This window comes from Pezoporus occidentalis, unplaced genomic scaffold (genome assembly GCF_034315485.1).
Source record: "Pezoporus occidentalis ecotype Australia unplaced genomic scaffold, CSIRO_AGI_Poc_V1 ctg49, whole genome shotgun sequence".
Lineage (NCBI taxonomy): Eukaryota > Metazoa > Chordata > Aves > Psittaciformes > Psittacidae > Pezoporus > Pezoporus occidentalis.
Window position 1 is genome coordinate 386,099 of NW_026915824.1, and position 23,750 is coordinate 409,848.

Below are 23,750 nucleotides of genomic sequence, written 5' to 3' on the forward strand. Positions count from 1 at the left end.
CACTGATAAACTAGATCACAAACAGCATTGTATCATAGACATATCTCATCAATCCTAGCTAACAAAAAAAATGCAAAGGTTATGTGCAGCATTCATAATATTTCTAATAAATTAAATATGTGATTTTAACCCATTTTTTTAACTTGATTTCAAACACAGATCTATATTTTCAGACAGTTTTCTAAATTAGAATTGCTAAATATGTCTGATTAATGAAAGGTGTGTTCTCCAATGGGAAAATACTGATTTTCCTTTATAAGAATTTGTGCAGGCACAACTTTGCTTTTTTATTGATGGGTAGATAACAGTCTTTTGCACACAAGTTTGTTTTACCTATGTTCAGCAGGTGCACCATGTATTCCAAGGAGAGCTAAAATGTGTGTGCAAATCTCCTTACAGAGTTTTACCTCTTCTTTCAATTATCAATGACATATTTATCTAATAAACCTCTGAATTTAGCTACATTTATTGTGTGCGTCTCAGCACTCGAACAGCCTCTCAGTCTCTTTTTCCCCCTGGATTTACTTGTAAAGGTACAAGCATGTTAACAGTTTCAAACAGCTGCTATGGAAAAAAAACATCATGAATGTTTCCTTCTTCCTCCTCAATTGTGGATTTAAATCTCAAAATACACTGAGGCTGGGCTGCAAAAAGCAGTTGCAGTTACAGGATTAACTCCAGACACCTCCTGCTCCAGCAGGCTCGAAGTCGGAGCTTATACCAGTGGAAAGGTGATACAAGAGATATTCCTCTCTTGTTTTTCACACTGGTGGGTCCTGACATTTCGGGTCAAGCAAACTTTTAATGAATGGGAAAACTATTTGAAGTTATATTTAAATATTTCTAAATATATTCCATGTTTTTCTCTCCTTCCAAGGAATATATTTTTAGACTTCAGGCAGCCAGTTTTAAAGAGGCTTCTGAAAAGAATACAAACTAAGACTGTAATTCTGCAGAATACGTAGTGCATTTGTAATATGTGGTTTCACACTGGAAAGGTAACCCATTCCCATCAGAAATATATATTAGCTCTCAAATGGATAATCCCTGTATCTTAAACCATGCTTCACCTCAAATTCTTAGATAACCTTTTGCATGCACTACAGTCATATCCCCACTGTGTATCTAAACATTTCCTTTCTAATACTATCCTTCACATAGGCACATGCATAGACCCCATTGCTCCCTACTCAATGTACGTCACACATGGGCTATTCAATTTAACATTATCATCACCTCATCATCCATTTAGCAAATAAGTATATAAAACTATGCTTGCAATACTATGACTCCTTTCTGAAATCACTCACTCCAAGTCTGACTCCACCCTGCCACAGAAATTGACTTAAAATTATAATTTAATTTTTTTTTTCTCATCTAGTTCTAACACAACACTTTGAATCTTCAGGGTTTTTTCTTGTTTGTTTTCCCAAGGCAGGTCCTCTCTGTGATACTCTGATAATCTTACCAATAGTTATTCCTTAGCTATCAGGCTACAGTGAAAATATCATTGCATTTTGAGGGCAGATCATCACACCCCATTTCACTGAGGCTCCACTGATGTACACAGTGAATCGCCAGATTTAAGGCTCACAATGTCACAAACAGTTGCCACTTTAACTGGCCAAACAACACTGGCCAGAGAATGCAAATTGGACAGGGAGTATTTCAGAGTTTTTGTCTAAACATTAAAAGACATTCAGAAAATATTTCTGTCTTTCTAAATATCCCAGACAGTACAATGTGCCTCTGTGGTCTTGACGACCATGCAAATGTAAAGGGTTTTCAAAAGGACTTCTGTTAAAAAGCAGTTGATAACAACCTACAGTCCTAAAAAATAGTATGGTATCTACTGGATCTCCACACTAAATAGATCCTTCCATATGATAAGTAGTCTTGTACTAATAATGGACTGAGTCAATGCCATTATTCATACAGAAGTAGACTAATTGGTATGAATAAGGATTTAATTGTGCCTCAGTATTCAGTATTCAGCTTCCAAACATGCATCAGTGTTAGCGCCTCATGACTAAAACCACAGATTTAACCAAAGGTTTGGAAACAAACATATTTTTTCTAGCCATACATAATAAATAGTTAATTTAAAAATCATTAATATCTTCTCCCCTGCTTTCACATAGAGAAAGACACAAAATAAATTCTCACCTGATTATTTCTCATGGGCTTGTATTATAGACTCAACTTGAACCTGCAGTGGACTGGGGCATGGCTTCAGTCACTTTCTTTACAATAGAAGGTTATTCTTCATGGCCCATCTTCTGTGCTAGGTCCAAGTACACTGACTGGGTGAATCAGTGCACCTAGTGCAGAGGGAGAAGGGAGGAGCTGTCAGAACTGCCATCCGCAGGAGGCCAAAGAGCTGCAGGTCAATACTGATTCACATTAGAATGCCTGTGGTTGTCCTGGAAGTTCAGCTAGATGAAGATCTTGCTCAAGCAGATAACAACAAATACATTGTCATTTTCTGCAAGGCACATGGCACCTTTTGTATTTTACTACATTACCCATCTGAGTGCTAAGGGGACTGTAAAGCTTCTCAGGTCAGACGTTTTAAAATGACAATGTTTCTGATATGCGGAAAGGCAATCAAGGGTGGAGAGAGGAGAAACAAGTGCTGGTGGCAGTCACTAGAGAAGGATGCAAAGGTTTATGGCACTGGACCCAGAACTTCCGTCAAAGAGCTGAAGTCAAAAAGAAGTTGGTACCACACTCCACCTGATTCTGCATCACTTATTGGAGTGGCACAAATCTGTTTCTCTCTGTTGCAAATCAACAAAGATTGAAAAGGAAGAAAAGGAGGAGTTTGGTGTTGCAAGGTGGCTCCTCAGGACACCAGGGTGCTGAGACAGCGTGAGCTTCCCTTGGAGTGCTTTGGGAGCCAGGAGAGAATGCTGGTCCCTTCTGCCAGCTCCTGGTTGAGCCTCAGGAGAGGGGATGGGGGGGCATCTCCCAAGATCTCCTGGGAAGACAGTTCACTGCTGTCCCACCATTTTTTACTTCTATAGCTGCAAAACTGAAAGCCAGAAAATGTGCATACAGTGTAACTCCTGTACCATGCATTCCTTTCTTCTTAGTTTGTTTTCCCGTGTGATGTCTGTAACCATTTTCCATGTTCTTGGGTTTGGCCTTTTCCCTCTTTCACTATCCTGTATATTTTGGATATTCCCTGTCTCAGACTGGAAAGAGTAGCAGAAAAGTCTTTGTTGCCTGGAAACTCCTCAAGTTCTTATTATGCGGTTCACAGCAAAGATGTGTGTATCATTGCCAAATAATTACACTGTGAATGTTGTATTCCTGCTGCCTTAGGATAGCTGTCAAAACTTAAAGAAGGGAAACCGACTTAACAAAGAACAAAAAAAAAAAAAATACAGCCCTTTGTGCACCTTAAGTACTAGCTATTAGAGAAAAACTTTAATTACAGTTGATTTAGTAATACAAAAGTTTTCTGTGCAAGTTCAGAAGAGAGAGCTTCTGCTCAGGTAGTTTTATAAAATTGGTAATCGGTGCTCCATGTCTATAACCTGGAATCCAATTGGAGGACGAATGCACCTCATTACAACAGCAACATATATTTTTATTTATAATTAGTCCTCTTTTTACAAATACAATCAAATGGCTGAAAGTCAGCTTTGCTTTTGTTCTTCTGTGTATCAGCCGTTGTAGTACAAGGGGAAGGAAGCTGTGACACTCAATCTCACTTTCAAGGGATGGACCCTTCTAGGAATAAAGAAATAAAAACACGGCTGTATTTGATAGCATATGTGGAACTAGCATGAAAAATAATCTGCTTTTTTTACAGCTGACTAAATACTGTGTGGGATACTGAGCAGATACAGATTAGTGTATATACATGTACTTTGTAATTACTGACAAATAACTCCCAATAGGTCAAGACAACTGATGGGCAGTGTCACAGTAAATGACAAGGCTTGATTCCTCTATTACCATCAGTTTAAATTTGGTGTTTTTTCCTGTGTGAGGTTTAAAAAAATTTCCAAATGCTTAATTTATGTTTAATCTGATATATTTAATGTCCCTGAAGACCTACTTTATAATAGCTTTCTTTAGGAATGATACACGTTATAACTCCTTCCCCCCACACACACTACTTTTCCTTTTCTTTTAAATAACAAATTTCTTTAAGAAATAATAAAGAGCGTGAGACAGAAAGCTTATATTTCAGGGAAGAATGGTGTGAGGGGCCAGGGAGGCCACATAATTGGGTGTGATGTGTCAGTTTCTCTAGTGACTGTCGGGACTATTCTGTCATCACTTCCGCAGCGCGTAAGCGAGAGGACTGCACAAATCCCCACGTCTCCCGTGACTTAACCAAACACTGGAGTCTACTCTAAGAGAAACTTAGTCAGGAGTTGTGCAGGTGGTTTATACATTAGTGAAGGAAGAAAGAGAGGGGGGGATGTAAAAGAAAGGCAAAGGATGAGAGTGTGACATTAAGAGGGGCTTGCCAAAACCAGCATATTATATCGGTTTTGCTAAGCAAATTGTACTCCTAAAAATAAAACAACTAAAAAACCCACAAAAAACCCCAACAAAACAGGCTCAACCTACCCTAGCTATATATATATATACACCTTATTTTTTATATCTGTAGTATATATACATACACCCCTTATATATATACACACACATTATTCATATATATACACACACACACCCCCCTTATTTTACAGCTTTGGGCTACTCTGTAAACATGGCACTTACATTATTTCTCTAGTTGCTTTCTCTTCCCTAAAGGGAAAACAGAAAAAACTAACAACATGCCACACTTCACCTACTTTCTGACTGGGCAGATAAACACAGTAGGTAGTTAAGAGACACTGCAGCTGTAGTTCTTTCCCCCTAAATCTTCCTTAGAGGTATTCAATCGCAAAGGGCAGTATTCATCCCCTCTACCTTAGATGCCAAAATATAGACCTTCATATTGGTCACCTCTTTTTATTCAAAAGAATGAAATAGGCAGATCTACAGGATGGTTCATCAGATAAATTCTAGGAATCGGTCTTACAAGAAGAAATGCATCCTGAAAGTGCCATTTTCTTATATGATGATGACTTAGTGGCTTCTTGTGTGAAAGAATGAAGCATCAGCATTTAAAGAAGCAAATCAAAAAATCTCTAGGTTTATTTATTTCTGTTTTAACAAAGCCACACTTAAACCATATCCAGTTCTGCAGAAGAAAAGGATCATATACTGTACTTTGGTTTTGCTATACTCCTCTACACTTCTGCTGTGCACAGCTGAGCAGAAGTCCTCACATGGTCACAGTCCTTCCCTTTTCTGATTCTAGAGCCCTAAAGGTCTGAGAAATGTGAAAATGGCAAAATTAAATTAAGTTCACTGCAGGCCTACTGGAACTCAATTACATAGATTTTCCTTGTCTTTCCTTGTTTCTTTGCCTTTGGAAACTGCTCTACATCAGGAGTGGTACTAATTAATACAATCCTAACTTTATTTCAGACACACAAGATGTGTCCCAACATGTATTAAACCATAGACCAGAAACGCCTTTTTGGCAATTCCCCATGTATCTAGAAACTTCTGATTTGGATAAACAGGCAAACTAGGCATACACCAAGAACAAGATCTTATACTGCAGCCCTATGGGTAGATGAACAAAACAAATTTCCCCTATGCTATGCTTCCCTCTTATGTTTTACCACTGAGTTTGGCACTACAGAATTTCACCCATACAGTACAAGCTGTTTCAAAGCACTTGCACCTGAAATAAGAATTCTGCCTACTAGTGCCTAGTGCTGCCATTACTTATATATACACACATGCAGTAAATCCTTCCGATTTCCAGAGCAGAGAAAACTAGGGATGTACTATTGTCTTTGTGGTGTTTAACTGGTATATAAACTTCTACTCTGTGGACCCACAGTATTTTTCACAGAGATCTAGGAACAGGCTTTCAGGGCACTGTCTACTTCTCTGAGTCCCTTCCTTTACACACAAAAGCAATTGCACAATAAAATAGCTCAGAAGGGTTTACAGATTATGAAACCTATGCAACACTGCAACCTGCAACAAACCAAGACCCAGTGTAAAGAAAAAGGGAAAAAAGAAAGGAGTCATAGAAAGCCACAGAAAGAAAATAGAACTGTATTTTTGATATTTTAGATATTTGAAATAAGAGGAAATTCATAAAAGGAAAGAGTACAGTGTGTGTGTGTATGGTGCTGATCACATCTCAGACGTGTTTCAGGGAAGAGTAATCTCCACTGCTTGAAAACCTTTCATGTAAAGGCTGAGGGGAAAAAAGTGTACTCAAGTTTTATCTGAAAATCAGACTCCTAATATATTTACCATACGTAAATCATTTCAGATACTGCTGGAAATAACCTGAACTAGCACTCAAAGCTCCAAACTAAAGCTAGCCTGAATGCTCTGATTTGAAACAAGCCAACTAATTTGCTTTACAATTTCTTATTTTTTTTATTGCATGTTTTTTATTATTAGGATGGGAATCAGGGATGGAAAACACCAAAAGAAACAACTTTCACAGCAATAATCCTTTGATCAGGACAAGGAAGCATGAGAAAACTTACAAGAAAGCTTGTTCTCAGGAGAAGAACTCCATCCTTTTTGGAGCAAACCACATCCAGACACCCAAGCTAAAGCAGGTACATGAGAAATGCAATAATGAGAACAGCCTTGTATCCTGCAGTATTTGAAAGGCTTGCATTTGAAGAGCATGCAAAACCAGAAACATATTTTCTTTCTACTCTCTCTGCGTTATGTATTAGATTATTATTGCCATACGTAAGACCTGTGGAATTTTGAAAAGAGCTTTCTTTATGGGCATGACAATGAATAGGATGAGCTCCAGAAATACTATGCCGTAGGGTACATGTTCTGGGACAGGTGTCCCAACCAAAGAAAATTTCTTATTTGACTTTGCTTGTCTGAAATGTACATTAATCACCTGACAGGGTCACCGCAGAGATCATAGGATTTATTATTTCAGACATCAAACATTTATTAGTTCAAACATTTCACATAGAGTAGGGGCAGAAGATTATTAGCTTCATATTATATAAATGACTGTGTCCTATTTGGCTTGCAAGTCTGCAACCACAATGGGACTGAGAACTAAAAGAACCTTAAAAAGAATTCCTTTAAACACCTTATACATGGGAGATTTTCCATTTTTGGGGCAAAACCCCAAAAGTAGAAAACACGATCAAGTTGTTTGTTTTAAATACCATAATTATTGGTTTCACTACAAGGTGCCTCTAAGTGAATTTATTTCACAACAAGAAGCATTCATTCACTTATTTTTTTTACTCACAAACTCTACAAAATAGCAATTCCATTTCTGTTTTTAACAGAGATCTCCTTGACACTCCTTTGTTCATTGTCATCTTGTGCTTAACAGCAAAACTCTCATTGTGAAGGGACCATGAGGGAGGTAAAAGCTATAACTTATCAGTATTAATGCAGAACAGTGAAACAGGAGAGCACTATATGGAAAATTTTAACTGAAGCTACAGACAATGTCTGGTTGTGTTTCCTTTCATGAAATTTCTATTTTATGTATATGTTAATATCTATAAAATGTAGTTTCAGTCATTTTACTGGTTACAGCAGAGAAGATTTTACCTTAAGTAATGGTACTTTTTAGAAGCTTATACTCCATTTTAAAAATACGTATATATAGATGTGTACTTATCTACTAATGTTTATGGTGTTAACCCTCTTGTTTAGACTAGGGATTTCCAGTTTCCATAGAGCTAATGCAGGAAATATTTTTTAAAAAAACATTCTGGGATAACAACTTTTGATAGACACATTTTCTAAAAAACTATCCCAGTAATAATTTACTGATCAATCTTGCAAGGCTGAGTTTAAGTAACACAGAAGTGAAGAAATAGCAACCAAAACAGTTAAATAAATACTTTCATATTACTCTCAGTTTCTCCATCAAGGTTATTGAATTGCATTTAAAAGAAATAATAATGATAGAGAGCTTGAAGAAGAACTCAGTGTTATTCAACATCCTTAATGACAAGGATTTCCAATTTTGAGGAATTAAATTCCCACATATTTTATTATCCTAGCTGAAGCAACATCCAAACAAAAAGGCAGCCAAGCTGACATGCCACCCACAACTCAAACCAAATGTAAGGTCTGATCCTCCAACTTCAGAAGCTGTCCCATGTCTTCACAAACATCTGAGGCAGCAGTGAAAGTTCATCTAAGCAAGATGAGTACTTTATTGCAAAGAAAAGCTGCATGCAGATTGACCAGCCTTTTTAGAGAAATGTGTCTGTGGACTCAGCTAGAGCAGCAGCAGAAATGGATCTCTGGCCAGATAAACTGGAAAAAAAAGTTTAGGAAAAACTTTTAGGAAAAATTTAGGAAAAAAAAGAAAAGGGTGGCGAAGCTCTTACTAACAGTTTTTAAGGTAATCCTGCACAGTAGGATATAAAGTCATGTCATTGAAAAAAAAAAATTGAAATAGGAAAACAACTTTAAAAGAAACCCAGCTTTCACAGCAGAGGACAATTGTCAGTGGATTCCCATGCCTCAACTGCCTCTTAAATGACCTTAAAAAAGAATGAATTTTGAGATGACAAAGATGAATGACACCACAAAAGTTAAACATATGATTGTACAAAGATCTCATAGTAATGAGACTGAGGAAAAAAATCATTGTCAATGAATATGAAGCAAAATGCAGACAAGAATTACACAATGATGGATACTAAAGTTTCAGGAAAGCAGCTGCAGACACACTGTAAGCAATTAGTGCCAGCTCAAAGTGTGGCAAAAGGAAAAAAATTGAAAAAGAAAATTAAATGTTCAGAATCGATATGTAAATAATAGAGGACAAACAAAAAATTTCTTATGCTACTGTAAGTCACCGGTGTAACAGCTGCTTCTTGAATACTGGATGCTGTTCTGACTTCCATGAAAACATAGCAGAGCTTTGAAAGGCACAAAGTGTACCCAGAATGACCAAGAATGAACAAAGATACATGAGCCACTCTGTAGACAGAGAAATTAATTAGGCTGGGACTCTTCAACATGATGAAAAGCGGCAGTGCATTTGTTCACTGTTTATGTTCTCAAGTAAAAATTTCCACTGTGTCTCACAACAGAAGAACTAGGGAATATCAAATTAAATTGTTAGGCAGTCCATTTCCAATAAGGACTTTACCAGAAATTCTTTTTTTTTTCCCAGATAATTCAGAATAAACTTTGTTGTTTAAACTAACTCATTGCTACAGTTTGCCACTAGTGTAAGTAGTATTAAAATAAAACTGGCAAATTTATTGCAGAGAGAACTATTAAGGGCACTAAAATAGAACAATAAGGTAGTTTGTAAAAACAAATCTATCAAACTGAGATCATAAGAAGATGGAAAATATTCTATATTTGTCATGTTGTTGTACTCTTTCCCTAATTTGCCAGGTGCTGTCAGAAATCAGCTAATGGACAAAATGTTACTTCTGGTGTGATTCAGCAGTCGCTTTTGTATTTCTGTACCAAAACTCCAAGGAAACAAGATTGTTACTGTCTAGTGGGACAGAACTAGGTAATAGAAAACTCTTACAAAAACATATGTTGGCTCAAAATAAATTTTATGCCTTTCCATCCTTTTTGTTTAAAAAACCTCAGTTTAATACAAGTTAAGAAACTAGCATTATATTCAATGCAAATTCTATGAATGCTCAATTCACTTTGAATTAGTCTTAAAGACAAGTAAAATTCCTTTCTCTGAAACTGGAAATCTCTGTTGGGTTACAAGAATAGATTAGCTGTGACTAATCTGGACTGGTTTCATGGTTGTCCTTATGTACCTACTTCTTTTTTAATCGTCCATGGGCAGTAAATTACGGTGCTGTCTCAGAACAAATGAAATTCTGGCATTTATTTCTGTATTATTCTATAATACTTAATAAAAATCCAAAATACTAATGTAGCTGTTTGATGTATGTTGAACATGCAAGTAAGTAGCTAAGGTTTAAAGTCCTTACAAGAATTGGTTTATTCTTGAACTACATTTTCTGGTACACTAATGGAAGTTACAGAAGATCATATTTTTTCCTTAAAAACCCACTAATCCTGGAAAATTAGAGAAATCAGCCAAGGCTTTTTCCATTGACGTATGGTTTCCAGACATTGGAGATGCTGAACATGGAAGCAGTCTGTCCTCCCTGTAGCAATACTTAGTCTGATTCATCAGAAACTCTTTTCCTATTCCCTGAGGTTCCTGGGATCATCACTACTCAAAAAGACTGACAGAGTCTGGTCATCATTCAACACTGAAGCTTCTTTAAAGTGATAAATGTCACATTTTTGCCACTTAGTTCAGTTTCCTCTGAGTAAAACCCTCTATCTTCTGCGATTATTTGCAGCTTGATGTTTAAAGTATTTCATTACATCTCCATTATTTCTTTTTTGATAGGTCAAGTTACAGTATCTCCTCTTTTCATTATTTTTTAATCACAAAGATATAAGCAATTTTAAGCTATTTAAAGAAACCAAAGTTATAGATATTGGTGCAAAGTTGACTTGGTCTTTGACACTACAAATACACTCACAGGACTTTCTCTTTTTATCCAACACACTTAATGTGCTACTATTTCTTTTTTTCATTTCACTGACCTTTTGAATTTCTGAACTATTCAAAGGTTTTAGTAGTCGTACATTTTTCTTTGTAACACGGGCTACCATTATTGTTTACTTTCCTCATGTATCAATAATGATATTTCCATGATATTGTATGGTTGAGACAGGCAACTGGTCTACCAGTCTACCCCTGTAAGATGCAGAAGGGGCCAGCTATAAAGTCTATAATTATATTTTCATCTTAAATCGTCTTTTCCACTAAGGAAAACTGCAACCCCCCATTCTCTCCAAGTGATGCCTTCTCTGAAGATACATTTTTTTCCTTGTTAATATTTTCATTCGGGGTGTAATTCTACCATTTAGTTCTTATGGCCCTTATTCCCTCTGCTAAGGGAATTTCCCCTGCTTTCTTTTATTCTTTCTCTAACGTAAGAATCACTATGTTACAGGAGACCAGTTGTCCCTTTAATATCAATCACAAAAATCCTTAGCTGAAAAGAGTGGGGAAACTCTATGCTATACGCTCTTGTAATGAGCCATCAAGTAGGGAGGTTTCTTCCTCACCTACTTTAATTAAAGGTTGACATATTCTAAAGATTGAGGACTGAAATCCCTGCCCTAAAATATTTTCTGACATAAGTCTGGAATTTTTTATTAGTGACATACATCTCCACTAAGCATTACTTTGAAGGCAGAAACTCTAGGATGCAGGAGAACACAACAATTATATACATACAGGTCCACAGCATATAATGTGGCATTAGAAATAATGTAACACTTTCATGTGATGCTCTAAATGAATAATATTTTTCTTAGATACAAGACTTGTGAATTATATGCCTCTTGTAGAATTTACTTTTAATACCTCAACAAACATAAACATTACTTAAAGCTCCTTTAAACTAATGCAATTAGAACAACAGTTGAAAAAAGAAGGTAATGAGTTAAGTTTAGAAAGGATCAAACCCAGGAATGAGTCTTACTAAGGTATACTTTATTAAGAATACAGAAATGAACTTTAAAGAATTTTAATTATTCACAGAGAAGATTCTAGCTCAAGTGTGTATTAAAGTACTTTCATCTTATTAGCTTTTGCATTCCATTAATTACTTTCTTAACTATTTCTTCACCTTAGCCATGCATCAAGGAAGGCTGCTTCCAGTTTTCCAGTAAGATGAGATCTGCACAAATATATCCCTGCTGAATAAATGCATGTAATTTATTACAAAAATTGAATAGGAGGGAAAAAATGCCTTTACCTTATTTTACGTTTGGCCTGAAACAACGACACAGACTGGACCATGCAATTAAATTATCTGCTGAGACCAAACATTTCCTGTACCATTTTTCAAGAAATGACCTGTCTTTCACCCTTTTCTCTTCCTCTTTCAGCAGTGTTTTTCCCAATAAGCAACCATGAGCATTCATGAGTCTGTATTTACAAAGAGTTACCACACACACTGTCATCTGAGCTGTCACTATTATGTCCATATCTATAAACAGGCAAAATTTTGAAGCATCATGTACTTTCTGCACACCTGCCTGTAGTATGTGCAAATACATGCATATCTCCTTTTTAACGCCATTATTCCTGCATTATAAATTGTTTTGATTTGTCTTGTTCACTCACAACTGGTTTCTGAAGAACGTGCAACCTCACAGAAAAACAGAGTTCAAATTTTAACCTTATACAGACATATACTGGTATGCCTTTCTTTTTTTTTAATTAACAACTATACAAAATAACAGTATAAACTAACCAGATAAAGTAAATATTCTTCCAATTTTAGATTTTTGATTGGTCAATTTTTGTAATTGTGTACCTATACCACTATACAGTATGACTGCCTGTAGACACACTGAATATTTCAAACAGGGAACACAAAGAAATATGTTTAACAACACAGAGAAGTAATCATTGAGCAAATCATTCCACGTAACAGTTACCATCTATTTTCCATGAAGTACAGGGTAAATTGTGTTAATGTAAAGTACAGATATTGCAGTACAGTGTAGTGTTACACCATGCAGCTAGAGCCCAGCAGCCTGTCTCTGAGCTGAAACCGTGCACAAGTGCTTACAGCTGCAGTGACATGGTGCTAAGCGTGTTTTAAGACTAGTCCCAGTCGAACGGCATTTTATCCAACCAGAAACAATCCCACAATCCAGCTCTTTTTAAGTGATCATCCTTGTATCATAACAGATTAAGGTTGCAGCTACTTTGGATTATGGTTAATCTAACCTTTATCCATTCACATCTTCACCTGAAACTTACAAGGACCAAGAGTCAATTGCCAGGGCATAATTCACAATGACACTGATCTCTCCTTCCTCACTCTAATTATCTGGATTAAGAATAACACTTTTGAGTAATTATTTTCACATTGGATAAACATTAAGCTTTCCTGGATTTATCTGAGCTTTTTCTTAACATGAAATAGATCCGAGCAGGCTTATAAGAACATAACTGACAGCGGTGACAGCTTAATCAAGGAAACCCTAAACAACTAAAACAATAGGAAATGTTTGTTTCACATTGTTTTGAATAATCAAGAACCAAAAACTTGATAACCCACTAGAAAATTATTTGCTCAAAGACCAAAGAAAAAGCAATATCTGGGCAGATCAATTACAGTGACTTGTACTATCTTAATAAAGATGCAAAATCTTCTCTGAGGCATTACCAGCTCAGAAGCAAATAGTTTACTGGCTGTAAAAAATGTACAAGCCCACAAAACTGCTGACCTGCAGCATTACAGAGGGAGAAGAACAAACCATGTTACCAGTTTGCCAAAATTATAATTAAAATGAATCAGATATCAGCTGTATCACTTCTGATGACAATTTCTGAAGAAGCTGCATTGTCCATCTCAGGCTATACAGATTCCCCAAAATTGCTATCACAAGCAGGCTAGCAAAATCTTCCAACCTTGTCTTTGAAACTACCTAAGATCATATACAATTACACACTAAAATCACATCACAGAACCCAATTACACTTTGGCTTTGCAGATCCACAGATAACCTCTTAAAGAGCAAACTCCCTTACTGTGTCGACCCCTGACCTTGAGCTCTTTTTCCAATCTTCAGCAGCACCACATGTTTCTTTCCCAGAGTGAGCCAGGGCTTGGAGCTGCAAGGTTTCAGAGGGGTAGCAAGTGCTCCAGCTATTGTAACTTTAAGGTTAAGGGAGCACACTCCTAATATCTCATTCGTGAACTTTAATGCATTCCTTATACTACTATTTAATTTAGTTTGAACATTATATAGGAAGGAGTTTTCAGTAAGTATTTTTCCATTTGTTGGAGGCTTTTAATAATTTACAAGTAATAATTTTATTTGGCTTTTAAAAGGCTTTAAAATGTTACACATCTGTTGGATACTGTAACAGGCACTGTAAGCCAAATCACAAAGAAATGTATTTACATCTTAATTTTAGGAATTATTTTAGAAATTGATGAAATAAAGGCCACAGAAGATTTTGTTTAATAATTTGACTTCCCTGAGCCTCTGCAATAGCAATCACACCACTGGGACTTTCTCTTCTCACACTCAACAGTAATAAAAGGTAAAACTAGGCTTTCATACTGCTTTATGTTTTCTACAATTTCTTCATTGTGTCAAGACAAGAACAGGAGCTACAGCAGGACACTATGAGTTCACTTCCAAAAAAACAGAGGACAAACCACCACAATTCTGGGCACTTTATTGTAGCTGGGAAAAAACAATACAAGTGATACCAGGTGCAACATCTTTGTGCATACATAAACCCTTTTTTACTTGGAACTACATTCTGTATTTATAGTTATCCTAATGAGACAGGAAGAGCACCCATAACCTGAGGAACACTAACATATACTCACCTGCAAGTTACTGACAACTTACCTGGATGACAGGTGATTACTCTTACACTTCAGAAAACTTATCACTTCCAGAGAGAGAGAGAGAGAGGGAGGGACTGTCTGTTTCTCTGATACTAAGCCATCCTAATCAAAAACATTGGCATTCATATGTTCAATATTCTCCCCACTTGCAGACCATAACTTGCCTGAAAAACTGTTCTTCCACACCATTATGACATCTCCTGCAATGATTTCTCCAGGCAACATTTCCTACTATGCTAACAAATAAATGATGGAGGAATTGTGTATGTTGGCCAGCTCCTTTTATTTCCAACAAGACACAGTCTGTTGCTTACTGATTGACATACTACCATGAGAGGCCATTTGCCATTTGGCACTGTAGCCATACTGCCTTAAGTCGTCTTTTTTTTTCTTTTTTTTTTTTTTTTGTCCTTGAATTCAGGGTTTCTCAAGTGTTCACCCAGCTGCTTTTGCTCGATACCAAAAACCTGTCTCCTCATGCATTTCATTACACTTCTTAAGGGAATAGAAGGGACAGAAAGACTTTGAAATGATCCAAGAACTGAGACACATAGAGATACCTCCTGGTGTGATCGTGTCACTGCTTTCTAAACTACAGTGTGCAAAATCTTCACAGCTGAAAGATTAAAACCCATCACAGAACGGTTAAGGTTGAAAGAAATCTCTGGAGAATATTTTGTCTAAAAAAGCACACATAGTACAGGTAATTTGTGGTTGGATTGACTACACATTTTTACCTGGAAAATATCCTGATTGTAGCAATTAAGACTATATTTCTGAGACCTATTCAAAATAATCCATCTCTTAGAAATCTAAAGACGCCAACCATTGGCTTAAACTTTCACCCAGCTCCTAAAGCTTTATTTTAAGCAGCACCTCTATCTCATATTATTTCTGACTTTGAAAACTTTTGCTTTCATACTTTTTTCTTCTAATTAGTGTTATTATGTTATTAGGTAGACATCTTCCTCATCCTTTTATTTGTACTACCATAAGATCACCCATGACTAAAAGGAATATATTCACAATTCAGTATACTGCTTAAATTTGCTCTCAACATGAATCAAAATGTAAATATGCTAGAGAGCAAGCATAGACTTTAAAACAATCTTGAAAACTGGGAAACACTCTAAAAGTTGGTTAAGCAAAATGTAAGGTAAATAAAAATAGCTGACTCCACAAATAGATAATGAGAAATATCAGCTTAAGGGGTGTTTCTTTGCTATGGAGTAATTTCAGAGAGCTCAAAAAAAACCCCAAGAAGAATCATTATCAATGGGAAAAAAAAACACAACAAAAAAAACAAAAAAAAACACAACAAAAAAAGGAAAATCTGAAAGAATTTTGGCTGGGAAGAGAAGTGTGTTATTGGTCTTCAAAGATCTAAAGAGATTACCTATCCACCAAGGACTGGAATGATGAGCTAGGTGGCTAAAATTACTTTAATGGATGAGATATTGGGAAAAAAGTAAGTGTAGTTGAAGACTGCAGTAGATTGTTTTGAGGAATAAAATATCAGGGGGACAGCTGACCCCATCTGACTGAAAGGATATTCCATACCTTATGATGTCACACTCAGCAACAAAAGCTGCAGGAAGAAGGAAGAAAGGGGGGACATCCAGAGTTATGGCATCTGTCTTCCTAAGTAGCCATTACACCTGCCACTAGGAAGCAGTGAATTAGTTCATTGTTTTGCTTTGCTTGCATGCACATTCCTTTTGCTTTACCTTTTAAACTCTTTCTATTTCAACCAATGAGTTTTTCCACTTTTCCCCTTCTGATTCTCTACCCTGTCCCATGGGGTAGGGAAAGAGTGAGCAGCTGTGTGAGGCTTAGTTGCCAGCTGGGGTTAAACTATGATAGAATGAAACATCAAATGTCCTTCAAGGCCTGGTGCAAAGTTTTTTTGATCAAAATTATTTTTCCCAATAGAAAATTAATTTTTGACTAGGAATTTTCCCATATATCAGGTCTGACTTTTCCATAGCACAGCTCAGAATAAAGTTTTCACAGGATTTATATTTTTTTCTGACAAACACAGCTGCAAGTCTAATTAAAACACTATCATTTCCATGGTACATTTCCAAACTCTGTTATCTACCTCAAAACTTTTCCAGTGTAGACCAATCTTTTTCATTTAATTATAATGAAGGAAGATGTTTCATGTATTATTTGTTTAAAGACACCTATGGCCTAGTTTGGCCACACAATAATGCATGTCTAATTCAAATTCATTCATTCAGACATTCTACAGTAGAAAACCTGAGTTTTGGCTAAACAAAACCAGCTGTGGAACTGCTTGCTTTCTCTGAAGATTCCAAAAATGAAACCAATCTATTTATGACCAAACACTGTTTGAAACATCAATACATGCACTGAAGGAATACTGATGTGTTTTTCATGCATTATAGAAAAAGACTACATATTCTGCAGGGGAAAAAAAAATATATTTTATCCTGCCTCACCTTTGACACCAATTTTCCAATGGAAAAAATGAAGAATTTTCTGACCACTTCCTATCAAGAAAAGTATTAGGAAACCAAGAGGAACTAAGCTAGAAGGGATGAACCATTCTGCCAATAGTACCTTCATGATTTCCAAGAGGAGGAAGCCTTTTAAATTTTACAAGTATAAAGGATGTGCTCCTATTGTCATTGGAAAGAATGTGCTTTGATTTTTAAATATTCCTTGCTTTAAATTCTGAATAAGTTTATGATCAGATGCATTGATCCATTCAGCAACTCTTGAAAATATCAGCGCTGAATTCTGATAGCAATCCCCATTGAAGGAGATGGAAAGGCTAGTGGACGCTATTTTTTCCTCCTTGAACAGGCTGAGCACTTCTTATTGTTATTCTCCAATTTCAGTGGTACAAAAGTTTATAAAAAGGAAGCAGTCTGAAGGCAATGCCTGACAGCACTACAGAACATATTATGTTAACTGGAAAAAAGAAACATTTTTCTATACTCATGAGAAAGCTGGGCAAACTGATTCAGATGTAAACAGAAATGTGCTTGAGTTAAAACATTCTTTGATGATCATATCAGGGATTCAGGGAACCCTTGAAAATGTTGTTACCAGGTTTCCAGTGGAGGAAATTGATTAGACCTCAGAGAGGATGGAAGCATGGTACCATTCTGAGTTCAGTCACCCTGGTCCCCACTCTGTCCAAATGCTTCAGAGAGTGGTTTTACTGAGGAGCCAGGTAGAAGCAGTAGAAGACTTATGAGCAAGACTTGCTGGGGGTGGGAGGTTTTAGCTTGGAAGGAGGCATACCCCACAACACAAGTACTGGTAACTAAATTGCTGACAAAAAATTTCTTTCTTCAAATTCAGTGGCAGAAGATATGCTGGTGTGCATTGACATCTCATTTCTTTCATTTAAGTAGAAGACAATACATCACTCTCTCTAAAAAGCCCATGTAGCCTTGGATGAACAGAAATAAAGACATCCCTCAAAAGAAAACCTTAAAAAGCCGTTCCTAAAAACTATTTCTTGAGGACATACACAACCTGGTAGCTTAATGTGTCATGTACTAAAAGCAAAGCTTCTCACTAGACAAAATGATGTAGCACTATTCTCAGAGAGGTAACAAAATATCATCTTGTAGCACAAGCAATCAATTCCATTTTGGTGAAAACAATGCATATTAAAGTCCCAGTCTGAAGACAACTTCTGGAACAGAGTTTTATCGTATTTCTAACCTCTTGATAAAAGACATTAGATTATTTTTTATCTAGGGAAAACTAAGCCTTTCTTTATACTCTCAGAAAGGATGAATAACAAAACAGAAGAAAGTCGGTTGCTTCTTTTTGTCTGAAGAATGGTACTATAGTAACACATCCCACCCTATACAACATCGGCATGAGAAATAGTGATAAATAATCATCCCTGTGAGATACCATCATTATTTTCATAGCATTAACACTTAGTGGAAATACATGCTCTTTTGGGTAAGACATACTCAGTAGTCCACAATTTCAGTAGATGCAGACAATGGGAAGAGGATTAGCAGGATGGAAGAAAGTTTCTTGCCAGAGTAGCAGCAAATCTGGTAAAGGTATTCAAACCCACTCTATAGATTGTAGTTACTTTTGAGCTGTTACTGGCACTGCTGTGTTTCTGAGAAACACTGAACATATTTATCCTTGATCAGAAGTAGCATCAGAGATACTTTCTATCAAAGCTACTGGGTTCAGTATATTAAAGTATACAAACTGGATAACATTCTTTTTCAATTAAAATGCCATATACAGCATCTACAAGAGGGATAAATTCAACTTGTATTTAGGACTGACAGTTGCTTATTCTTTCACATCATCAGCAAGTCACCCACTGGTGCAGAGAGCTCTGACTTTCCAGCCAAGAGGATTTCAGATGCTAGATTTAAAATGACATATGATAATCCAGAAATGAAAATTAAGTGTCATGTACTCCTTCATATAAAAAGAAACACCTATCACTAAGGGGAAGACAGCATTGCTGAGGGGGAGGAAGGGGATATTTCATTTTGTTTCAAGCCTGCTATTTGACTGCTATTTCAGTTAGCAAGTGACACTCATCAAGTCTAAAAACATAAGGTTCACCTTTCAAATTCCACCCAACATTCTTAAGTTGAACATATGCCTCAAACCAGGCTGACTTCAGAAACATTTTGTTTCTTATACATGCTTTACCTTCAGAAAGCTTTTTGCAAAACATTTCTTGCTGCTCTTTCCAACCCTTCTGCTTCAGGCTGCCATTGGTTTATTACACCAACATGACCTCGTCTCTCTCAGACTCTGCCTCAGGAAGTTGTAAAACCATGATCTTGTTTCAGTTATTAGGAATTCCAAATTGAAAATTAATCATCTTGGACTTTTAAGAACTTGCAGCTACCACGAAAATAAATTTGAAATCAACCTTTTTTCATGTCCACCTGCCACCTTTATAAAAGTCAAAACCATATGTTCTTCCCCTTTGAAGTCCATTTTTGCCCCTTAATGATAGCCTTCATATTCCACAATACTATTCCGTTAGCTCTAGCCTTCCTTCAGCCAACGGGGGGAAAAAAGAAAGAAAGAAAGAAAGAAAAGATCAACAGCAGCATGACAAATGCTTGCGCAGATGTCTGATGTTGATGTAACAAATGGCTATAGACTATGAAGTTACAAGTACAAAATAATGTCAACAAGTTGCAATGATAAAACAGCCCATGAGATATTTCAATATATGTTCAACATTCAGGGCAATTTCTGGTTTGAATTACTGGTCAATTTTTTACTGGGTTGAAATTTTTCTTCTTACAGAGGAGCCATTGTTTATGGTTTGGTTTTTTCAAAGTTCTGCCACAGCCTTCACATTGGTAATTCTGATTAATGTGCTCCAATTCCCTCATTTTCTCAAGGCTTCACATTTTGGTAGGAAAATGAAAGCATTTGTACAGCTTTAGAATTCAAGCTCTAGGCTGGGAAGAATGAAGATGTCATTGCTGCAACACTTGTGATAACTCACCTTGCAGGTCTTCAAAAAGTGTCAGAAGTACGCAGGTTTGCTGCTCTGCTAAAGCCCCTTTTTGAAAAACACAATATGTAGAGCTGGGTCAAGTACAGCACAGGATGATTTTGGACTCAGCAAAGACTAACCCAATTATAAGTTTCCTATTTTTTTCTGTAATAAAAATTAAAGTTACTTCAGATTTCTTTTTAATGTTTAAAGCAGATGGGCAGGAAAATCAAATGACTAGTTGCTTTCATTTGTCATTCCCAAACTGCTAAACTGAGCACAGAAATCTAGCACGCCCATATTCCTCGTTATAATCTAGTCATTCAAACATGCAAACAGGGGGAGGGGAGGAAAAGTAAGAAAAGAAAACCTAATAAAATCAAAAGCGAGTAAGACAGAAGCACAAACTGTTCATCCTGTAATGGGATACACAGTCAGGCACGCATGAAAGAGTTGTATGTTCACCTTTAATTGGAAAAACACATTTTGTCTTACATGCAAATTTTTAACTGGTTTAGTCAATTTTAGAGGCTTGTTCCTCCCTAAAACCTAGTCTACCAAATTGACGTGGTTATATTCAACAAAATAGATATATGCTGGTTGGCAGACAATCCATATTATGAGATTTTATGAATTAAACTAAAGCTTTTGCATTCTGCACTATTCTGTGAAGCTTGAAACTTTTAAGTTTTACCCCAGCAGTGGCATAGATGGTCTGGATGAATCTTAAGGAGGCAACTAATCAGAGCAGCAAAACAAGAAAACGGTGTACAGGTTCCTTTCAAGCAAAAGAAAGCGGTGTTCAGTGGATGATCCAGTATGAAGATGGGTTTTTTTATACAGTCCTATTCATTATATTTTTCTAATTAATAAAAATAATAACAACTAAAAGATAAATTGGATAGGAATAAAAACCTAATAGGTTTTGAAATACAATGCAGACTTTGGGATAATCCTTATACACCTGAAAGAAGCCTTCATACTCTTCTAATGAAGGTTTAGAAAAGACAGCATTGGTTTATGTAGTTCCCAGTGGCTGCATACTATGTCAGCATTACAGACAGTATTTTTCAAATTAGTCTGGAAATTGCAAAAGAAGGAGGTGCAATTTTGAGAATATCCTCCTTCAAACCGTGTCCACAGGGTATCTGTGCCCAATGTATTCCTATGAAGGTCCATTTGCTCTCTCAACTGATATCTATTTAAACAGGAGGAAAAATAAAACAAAATAAAATCCCCAGTTAGCACATTCCCAATTCTGTATTTTGCCAAAAAGGAAAAAGCACATGGCTGGTGCAAGTCAGAGGTTGGCTTTGTCTTTGCATTCAGTCACATCACAAACAGTAGGACCATTTTAATTTATAACAGCGGAAGAAAACCAAAAAAAGAGCAGACTGAGAAAGTCCATTTACAAACCTCAAAAGAATGAACTGCAGGCATAGGACATACCTGCTTTGGTCAAGTAGAACAGATACTGAAAAAAGCTGCTGACCACCAGTGTTCACCTTGCAGGACCAATTTCCACTGTTCTTCAAGTTTAAACTCTCTTTGTGGTTCCCAGTGAGTGTACAGACCTGGTTCCAATATGTGAAGATTAGTCAATACATTAGTTCAATTCATAATAATATGCTTTTTTTAGCCCCCTTTTATTTATCCGCTACATGTAGCCCAAACACTCTAAATCAAAACCTACTGCTTTTGATGAAAGTATAGGATACTAGTCATAACCAAAATCTCTACTAGTAATAAGATGGTATCAAACACACTGAGTGCCATGACTTTTACAAAATCCCTTTTATTACTCCATTTTGTGTAAACCATGAGAAGTGTAAATCAAACACTCAAAAAAAACCCAAAGCCCAAACAGGTTAAACACTTCGATACTATGCCAGCTTTCCTTGCCAACACATTGGCAATAAGCAAAGATACAGCTTGTTTAGGGTTTAATTAGGTAGAAGGTAAGTAGGTAACTGCTTCAGGTAACTGAAGGTAACTGTTTCATCAGGGGACAATAATCTCATGGTGACACTAGTAGTGTCACACACAAGGGCTTCCAGCTAATTTGTTGCAGGGTTTCATTAAACCTCAAAATGTTAATTTTACATATGGGGAGAAATGAGCCAAAAGCTTTTCTCTGAGTCACAGAGGTAGAAAAAAATATAGCCACTGTGGATATTTGTGCAACCAAAGACACAGAAGACTCTGCACTGCCATGGAGGCAACAGCCACTTCCTGGCTTTTGAGCTAGGCAAGCAGAATTGTATTTGCATGATACATATACATAGTGTTGTGGCTCTTCAGGAACTGGAAAGAAACCTGTAGAATTTGGCACTGCTGGAATGAACTGCTTTTTAGCTGGAGAGCAAACCAGAGTATTTCTCAAGTAAGGAGAGGTGCAGCCAGGACTTGCTCTCAGTTTTATCACAACTGTAAAAGCTTCCATATTACTGACAAATTGCTTGGAGGAGCCCCAGCCATTACAAGTGAATAGGCCTTCCCAACTGCTGTCCGAGTACCTCAGAGCTTTATCCAAGTCCTCACAGATGTAAATCTCACAATAAGGCGCAGTGGCCAAGAGAACTAATACAATCCTTGAATGTGTAAGCAGAGAAATAGCATATAGCATGTAGGAGTAATGAACTGGTATTATCCTCTGCATATAGCATTAGTGAGACCATAAGTAGTGTACTGGGAGCTACCTAAAAGAATTCAGCAATCTGGTGATTGCTCAGATGAGAGACACAAAGTGATTCAACATCTTGAAAATACTCTCTTATAATGAGAGACGAAAGAAACTGAACCCGTTTAGTTCACAGACAAATCCAAGCGGTGACTGAACACAGACTATAAGGTCACAACATAAGGAACACATTTGTGATAGCACAGAGCTCTGCAATATGGCTGGGGCACAGGGGGAGAAGAAAAATATCTTGTGGAGGAAAACTGGTATTAGAAACACTGACTTCAACAAGGACTGACTGCTGGAGCATTCCACTAAAGATGTAGGGGATTCACCATCATGTAATATCATTAGACCAAGTCCCCTTTCTAAAATTCAAACAGAAAAAAAAAAAAAAAAACCCAAAATAAACCAAGCTTCCAGCAATGCATATTCAGTGGTGCTCTCTGGCTTGTGTAATATCATTCGGGATAGATGATCATAATGGACTCCTCTGACGCTGAAAAAATAAATGAGCCTATATGCAAGCTATAGGCTTGGTGATCACAGAACAGTAAAACCACCAAGTTAGTATCTCCCCATTTGTCACCATTCAATAAAAGGCTGTGATTTAAATGTTTCTAAAAACTATTTCCCAGCAGCCTTACAAATAGGATATTCAGAGGTGTCTGTGACTTCTCTTTCTCCTATTAGTACCACTTAGAAACTCCTGCCCTTTTTTTACTTCCTCAGACCTAGATCTAAACATTTAGCCATTTTACTATGGCTCTCAGAGGGCAATTCACCAAAACTATACAGGTAAAAAGCCCTTCCCAACAGAATTTTTTCTCTTGAGTTCACTCTTGCATAGAAGCTGGAAGGCTGAATGTTAGTGGAACGGGACAAGTGATACATGCTGGTAGAATCACACATTGGAAGTGCACTTCAAGAAAAAAAGATATACTTTAAAACCAAAATAAAAATGGAATAATTTACCTCTCCAAGGGAACTTGCTAATTTCAATTACACGTTCATTAATATTAATACCTATTTGTAGACCATGATAAGCAAATTCAGCTTTTTATAGACATTACTGTAAAAC

The 23,750-nt window shown here is 36.6% G+C and overlaps 1 long non-coding RNA gene across 1 annotated transcript in view; it reads right to left on the reverse strand.

Annotated features, from left to right (window-relative positions):
- Positions 1-2,001: 2,001 nt before the first annotated feature.
- The window catches only part of LOC134172982 (uncharacterized), an 86,877-nt gene continuing 65,128 nt past the window's right edge, over positions 2,002-23,750 (reverse strand). The window contains exons 2-3 of the long non-coding RNA XR_009968087.1: positions 11,751-11,817; positions 2,002-2,321 (exon numbers count right to left, since the gene is read on the reverse strand). This is a non-coding gene — a long non-coding RNA (uncharacterized LOC134172982). The remainder of the gene's footprint in view (positions 2,322-11,750; positions 11,818-23,750) is intronic.